We start from the raw sequence: 7,816 nt of genomic DNA on the forward strand, positions 1-7,816 counted from the left end.
AACATGCAAGCCTACTCAGCATGGCACATTAGATTTCCACCAAGTCTTCCCACAAGCACATTTATAGCATCTACAACAACAAACTCATACAAACAACCACATCACATTCCAAAATTTTCTCAAACCCCCATTTCTTCTACAACAACGTTGGGTCAAATGAATGACTGGAGCAGACTAGAAATTAGTCTAATAAATAATAAGTTAAAGACTCAAGTGATCCAAGCAATGATTCACTTGCTCGTGGTAGAAATGCTAAGATAAGTTTGGCTTTTCTTGTGAAGATGAAGCTTGCTTGAGAGGTTTGTTTGCCCGTTCTAAACATTCTAAGTACATTCTTACTCGTAGAAGTCCAGAGCTTGTTTGAATATTAAAAGGTCAAGGGAGCCGTGCTCGACAAAAAAAAAAGCTTGCTCGAAGACCTTTTACACTTGTATATTTTACTGTTTTGTTGATGATTAGAGTTTCTAGAAGAAATGCTAGGGTCCCTATAAATATAATGATTGTTAGAATTGATGGGACACCTCTACAACTGCCTATTACACACATGGCCTGCTATTTTGAAGCCGATAATGTACAACTCGGATCTTTTGATAATAGACAAATACCATATTACCCGACCTGTTTTCGTTTTTCGGGAAATTTAAATCAATAGAAATTATTATTTATCTTTCTCTTTATTATTATATTATTTATTATTATTATTATATTATTATTCATTATATTTATTATATAAATTTAACTTTGACTTATATTCAATTTGTACCCTAAACTTAAACTTTTACCCATTTATGTTTCCACCTTCGACTCCCGGGGACTAAAGTGTAAAATCCACATTTTATAACCCATCAAATCCGTAACTCGGATCCATTACCCAAACCCAAGTACCATATTCATGATCCAGAACCTATCCGCGACCCGTTTTGGATTCTTGCACCACAATTGTCATTCTAAACTAGGAATTGATTCATGTTTGTGATTGCTCTTACTATTATCGGCCTAACCGACACTGTTAATTAAGAAACAAGAGCCAATATAACACGTATTGATTATATGTATAAACCGTCTTTAACCCGTCGATATTTATACATCATAATGATCATCATAATTCAATTAATCGCACGTACATCATCTTTATGCCATCACAAACTGAATCCCCATCCTTAATTACAATATCGTTGCTGTTTAGTAGGAGTTTTAATCCGTGTTCTTGCCGTTTGAGTTTAATCCCGTAATCCATCTCATAATCACTGTTACAGGTAATCAATTGTATGGTTTTAATCTTCGTTCATCCATCGTCATTAAACCTATCATTAATCAGCCAATCCGTGAACGATTTAGCCGATTGATTTCTAGGGTTCTTATTATGAAACTAGTATTGTGGTTTGTCTGGTTATTTAGTTTCACGATCAGGTTCATATCAACAAAATGCCCTAGCCCAGACGGCTAGGGTATGTGCGTATAAGACTCTGGGAGGTTGGGGGCGCGTTTTGATATTTTTTTTTGTTATTCAGCTTTATTATATATAACATATGTAATATATTAATTCCTTAAAATATATTTTAAACATAATAATTAATTAGTTAATCAGTACTTTTACAAACCGACACATTAACCGATTATTTTTCTGAATCTTTGTTAAAGACAGATGTGTGTGTGTATGTATATATATATATATATATATATATATATATATATGTATGTATATTTATATATATATATATATAATATATATATGTATGTATAATAGATTATTTAAAAATTGTTAAAGGTTTTATTATTTAAAAAGAGTGTTAATCTAAAATATATTTAATATAATCTTGTTAACTAAACATGTTCAAATATATAAATTCAAGCATATTATAAAAGATCTTATTTTATATATATACTAGGTTAAATACCCGTGTATACACGGGTCGGATAAACTATATTAACAAAAGAACAACACAAATGTGAAATACTTGTACTAATTTAGTATTAGATGAATGAATATGAATATGTATTACAATGTTGAATACAATAAAATTTTCATAAAATTAAAAAAAGAAAAGAAAATTAGATGTTAATTTTCATTAATCTCTAAAAATTTCTTCATATACAACATTTTTGTAGTTACTCTTCATTGAATATTAGAAGATTGACGCCATCTCTAGTATTAATTAGGGATGTCCAAGAAACAAAAAAAAAACACCGATCCGAAACCGAATTAATCGAATAATCCAAACCGAAAAACCGAACCAAAACAAAAACTGACGGTTTGGTTTAATGTTTTTTTTAAACCGCACTCACGGTTCTGTTTTGGTTTTGCATGTAAAAAAACCGAAAACCCCGAACTAAACCGAATTCCAAAACTTTTGTTTTTTTTATATTTTTTATTAAGTAATTTATCAGAATTTAATAAATATGTAACTCCAATATTTTTGATCAAATGTATAACAGTCTATTAATTTACAATTAACAAAATTATTTATACCTAAATTAATTATTTTTTGCCAACTTTTTTAGGCCTATAATTTTCAAGCTCAAATGACAAAAACCAAAAAACCAAAACCGAACCGAAACCAAAACGAAAACCGAAAAAACCGAAATTCTTTGTAAAAACCGCACTCACGGTTCGGTTTTGGTTTTGCATGTAAAAAATTGAACTAAACCGAATTCCTAAATTTTTGTTTGTTTATATTTTATATTAAGTAATTTATTATTATTTAATATATATGTAACTCAAATATTATTGATCATATATATAATAGTCTATTATTTTACAATTAACAAAACTATTATACATAAATTCATCAAAATTATTTATACCTAAATTCATTATTTTTTGCCAACTTTCTTTAGGCCTAAAATTTGCATGTTCGAATGGCAAAAACTGAAACCAAACTGAAAGCAAAGAGAAAACCAAACAAAACCGAAACCGAACGGTTTCAAAAACTCCAAGAACCAATTTTTTTACTTTCGGTTTGGTTTTAGCAAAACAAGCACACCAAACCGTACCACGCACCCCCTAGTGTTAATCTATAAAAGTGCGACATAAATCTCTAAAAGCTTTCCTTGTATATAATGTTTAAAAATTATTTAACCAACTTTTCTTATTAATAACACACGATTGTTACTAAAAACATAAATTATTTAGTACTAATATTAATTTGATATAAGGATTTATATTTTTAAGAATAACGGTGTTTAAAAAAAGATTGATACAATTCATACAAATACTTAAATAAATTGTACTCAAAGTTTAAATAAATATATTATCATATAAAACAATGTATCTAATATTTGTGTTTAACATTAAAAAAATATATAATCAAAACACCGGATACTAAGAGTTTAAAACAATACTAATCTACAAAAACTGAAAAAGTACTTTAAAACATAAAAAATATTATCTTAAATATAAAAATCCGCTTCACTATTTCAAAACAATAAAACATCTCAAACAATATGAAACCAATATAGGTTTTGGATAACATCGACTGTAAGATATTTTGGTCATATTCACATGAATTTTCCTCTAATGTATTTATATAGATTTGATGCAGATGAGCATGTTGCATGGCCGACAATGAATATTATCGTTGTTGAATGATGGTTGTCCAAAACTTGTAACATTTAAACATTTGTTTTTTATGTGAAATAAACAAATGTTAATAAAACACATAAGATAGTAAGATTATATAAAAATTAGTTTCTAAGCTTTTAACCATGTTATTATTATAATTTTTTTAGAATATAATACAAGTTATAATTATAGTCGGAAAGTGAAAGAACCATTTTCATTTATTAAAAGTTAAATATTATGTGGGGGGGGGGGGGGCATGTTATAATTTTGGTGCTTTGATGTGATAGGGATAAATAGACAAGTTATGGAATGTTTTGAATGATTTATATTAATAAAATAATTAAGAATTCAAGATGAAAAGATAGGGGTGACACTTGGCAAATTATTAGGCTAATTAAGGGATATGTGGTTGAACCATCATTTTTGTTTATTATAATAGTAGATTATTTATTATTTACAATATTTATTTAACAGAAATCTTTATTAATAATAAAAATATGTATTAAAAGTATTTTAGTTTAAAATAAATATGTTAAAGCAATCTGTTTATATAATCGATTCAAAAGTTATAAATATTTATTTAGTTAGGTATTTTATTTATAAATGTAATTTTTCATAGTTAAAGATATATTATTTAATAAAACTAATAATGAATTAACATAATATATAACCTTCACAAGAACACACTCGACCATCATTTTCCGAACCTCTATCTAATTTTAGCTTCATATTCAATCCATATTTATTTTCCGCAACTATTGTTACTTAGGACTTCTCGTCGGTATCATTCCCGAAGAGCTTCGTTTACCGCTTTCTTATATAATCATTATCTCTTGCTTAATTGCTAAGGTGAGTAATACCTTATATATTTATCTAGTATTCAAAACCACAACTGTTAATCCTCGTGTGTGTATCAGTTTATCCCTAACTTGCTATTTGCTTACTTGCTTTATTTGAATACATTTTGTAGAGGTCCAACATATCCTCACTATAGTATGATCATACGACTATTTTTGGCAACCGATGTCCATTTTTATGGCACGATTTAGTACTTGCTTGGTAACCAATGTCCATTTATATGGAATTGGTTGAGCCCTTTCTTTATGGTTTGATTGATTGTTTATATGCTATGGCATAACTTTTTATTCTTACTGGAAAAATTTGCATCTTTCTTTATTTATTATATATTATTACTGTTGTGTCTTAAACTGGTGTTTTACTCACTCAACTTGTGTTGTTGACAAACCTTTCTATTTTATACGCATATGCATATTATTTTTTGAACTAGTTGCGAGATTTGGTGAAGACTTAGCAAATAATTTAAGTTAGAAAACTTTTAATCAAGATCATTTGTGATATAAATTGTATTGTTGTATGATTATGAATTTTTTCTTTGTACTTGAATTATTTGAATCATTTAATCAAACTAAATAGATATTGTCACTTTTAAATATTGCACGATAGTACCTTTAGAGCTGTGAGCAATCAATTTGTGTTTTACAAATAACCCTTAGGTTGGGGTGTGACAGATAACCCTTAAAACTATAGTATTCCATTATATTGAATTTAATGAGAGAATGAAAATCTTTTGAGTTATATTGTTGATATGTGTTTTCTATTTTTAGTAACCATACCAATTAGTGTTTGTTCCGCCATCATTAATTATGTGTTCTTTAGGTTTATTATGTTCTTCTCGAACACCGGCAATAAGGCGCAACTTATTGCTCGCTTACCCATTATCCAGATGCAGTTTGGTTTGTGTTACATGTTAATAAAAATATAATATATAGATAACGATCCTGATAATTGGTATATGAACAAGGGATCTCAAATTGAAGAGAATGAAGAAGTGTGAGCTAATCTGAAGGATGGTAGGTTGTTAAATCTAGTATTCCGACACTAAATATGAAGAATTTGAGGTGAAATTGAAGAAATAAGAACAATGGCGTCAGTTGTGCACTGTTCCATTGATTAGCAACGTCATTCTTGTTGATTTTGCTATTTTTCTTTATGATTTACGGAATCTAGAGGTTCAAAAGTATTCTAATCATGTATCTATTGTTTTTAGAGTTTTTTTGCTTTAGATCTTGGTCTTGATCCACTTTTGAAACTTTTCTATTTTTAGATCTAAATCAGATGTGTCAGATCTGAAAATTCTCTATTTAATATTTGGTAATAAGTTTTCAAGTAAATTAGGGTTTATTTTAGTCTGTTAAAATCATAATCTCAAAAACCACAAATATATTGTTTTCATTTTCTCAAAAACTATAAACTAATAACAAAATGGATATGAACCAAGTGATTTCTACTAATAAGATTCCCAGGTTGATTGGGCAGACTAATTTTATAAAGTGGAAAGTTATGTTTCAAGCAACTATGTGCTAAAATGATCCGGATACCTAGCAATCCATTAGAGAAGGTCTTTATGAACCAGATGAAGCTACATCACAAAATCAAGCTGCCGAAAGAGCTATGAGAAGAAGATATAGAAAGGAATTGTCAATGTTACAATTGGGTCTCTAATTGGAAATTTTAACAAGTTTCTAACATCATGTTTCAACCAAAGCAATGTATGATGCTGTGATAGACATGTTTGAAGGAAATGTTAAATTGAAGGAGATTAAGAAGGTGATACTCAAGTAGCATATTGATAGGTTTAAGTTTAAACCTGGTGAAAGATTAAGGGGCTGTTTGCAAGTGCTGAACCATTAAGTGCTGAATCAATAAGAGGTTTGACTGGTTAAGATGCTTTGAACCAGTAAGTGCTGAACCAGTAAGCATTGTTTGGTTGGACATCTGAATGATTATGCGGAATTAACAAAACTATTAACATATCAAAAGAATTCAACATCATTAATCACATGAAACACATCAGCTATTAAGTACAAAAATTTTGGGTCTCCATAAAACAACTACACTTTTCTCTTATATAAATGCATTTATTAACAACTAGAATTTTGCACGCGCTACGCGACGCGTACGCCTATTTTTTCTGCAATTTGATGAATATCCCATCGCTTGTTTAAAATATGTAATGATAAGGGTTGATGGCTAACATGTCAGTTCCAGTGCAAAATAACCTTATTCCAGCTCAAGCATAGAACTGTTAAAGATACCATTAGGCATAGATTTTATTTTATTATCATATGTAACATGTCTATTATTTGTGCAGCTCGAAGAATTAAAAAAATCGTTTGTTTGATTATAGTTAAACGAACACGGACATGAATTGTCCGTGTTTGCTCGTTTCGTTTACAAGCTTAGGTACATATCAACATACCTTAAAAGCAATGTCGCCTGAAGCCATTGCTAATCCAGAACACATTGATTCAAATACGTCTCGACCACGGTAATAAAGTCACGGGTCATAACCTAAGATGGAGCAGTGTCACTATCGCATGCTAAACTGACTTCAATCGGGTCCATGAGCCCATTAACTCCAGCAGAAACAATTGCATCTAAAATTCGTACTTTTGCAGCTTCTAAAGGAGTTTTATACCCGAATCTTGGAATAGTAAGCGTTCCCCAACCTTTCAGTTAATACAAACGCAACTCACTTAAAGGGCAATTTTAAATTAACGGGTTTGCTGCATGCACCATATGGTGTTTCCAAAACAGCCACCCAATCCGCCACGGATAGGGCAATCAGTGGCTGATTGGGTGGGTGTTTTGGAAAAATGTGTTTTTTGTCATTTTGTTGTCTTTTTTATTATTTTATTATTTTTTTTTCATTTTTTTATATTTTTATTTTTATTTCTACATTTTGTTTGTTTTGTTTTTTTGTTAGATTTATTACTTTCAATTTTTTTTATCAGTTTTAAATTTACAACGAAACATCAATTTTATAATTGAAACGAAACTAAATAAACAGAACGAAATTTATATAATAATAATAAATACATAACAACGAGTTCGAAAAAAAGAAACAACATACAAAAACAAATCTAAAATGCATCACCACCCGCGTCGTCATTTCCATCTCTCTACGTGTGGTCGGCCTCCTCTCACGATCGTTGCTGTCTCATGGGTGTATGACGCCAGACATGCTCCCCTCATGGTTGAAACGTGGCGCATGTGCTGTGTACTGGTGACCATGCCGCTGGGCAGACATAAACCCGACCACCCAGCCCATATGACTATGGAGTTGTGTCATTGTAACGATTCCGGCAAAATCAGGTATACCCGAACCGGTATATACTATTTATGTGTTATTTAGTAATGAATATATGAATTATAATGCGTTTATACGAGTAT

Source organism: Bidens hawaiensis, unplaced genomic scaffold (genome assembly GCF_021521415.1).
Source record: "Bidens hawaiensis isolate Kalapana, Puna unplaced genomic scaffold, B.hawaiensis_p1.1 tig00008194_1, whole genome shotgun sequence".
Taxonomy (NCBI): Eukaryota; Viridiplantae; Streptophyta; class Magnoliopsida; order Asterales; family Asteraceae; genus Bidens; species Bidens hawaiensis.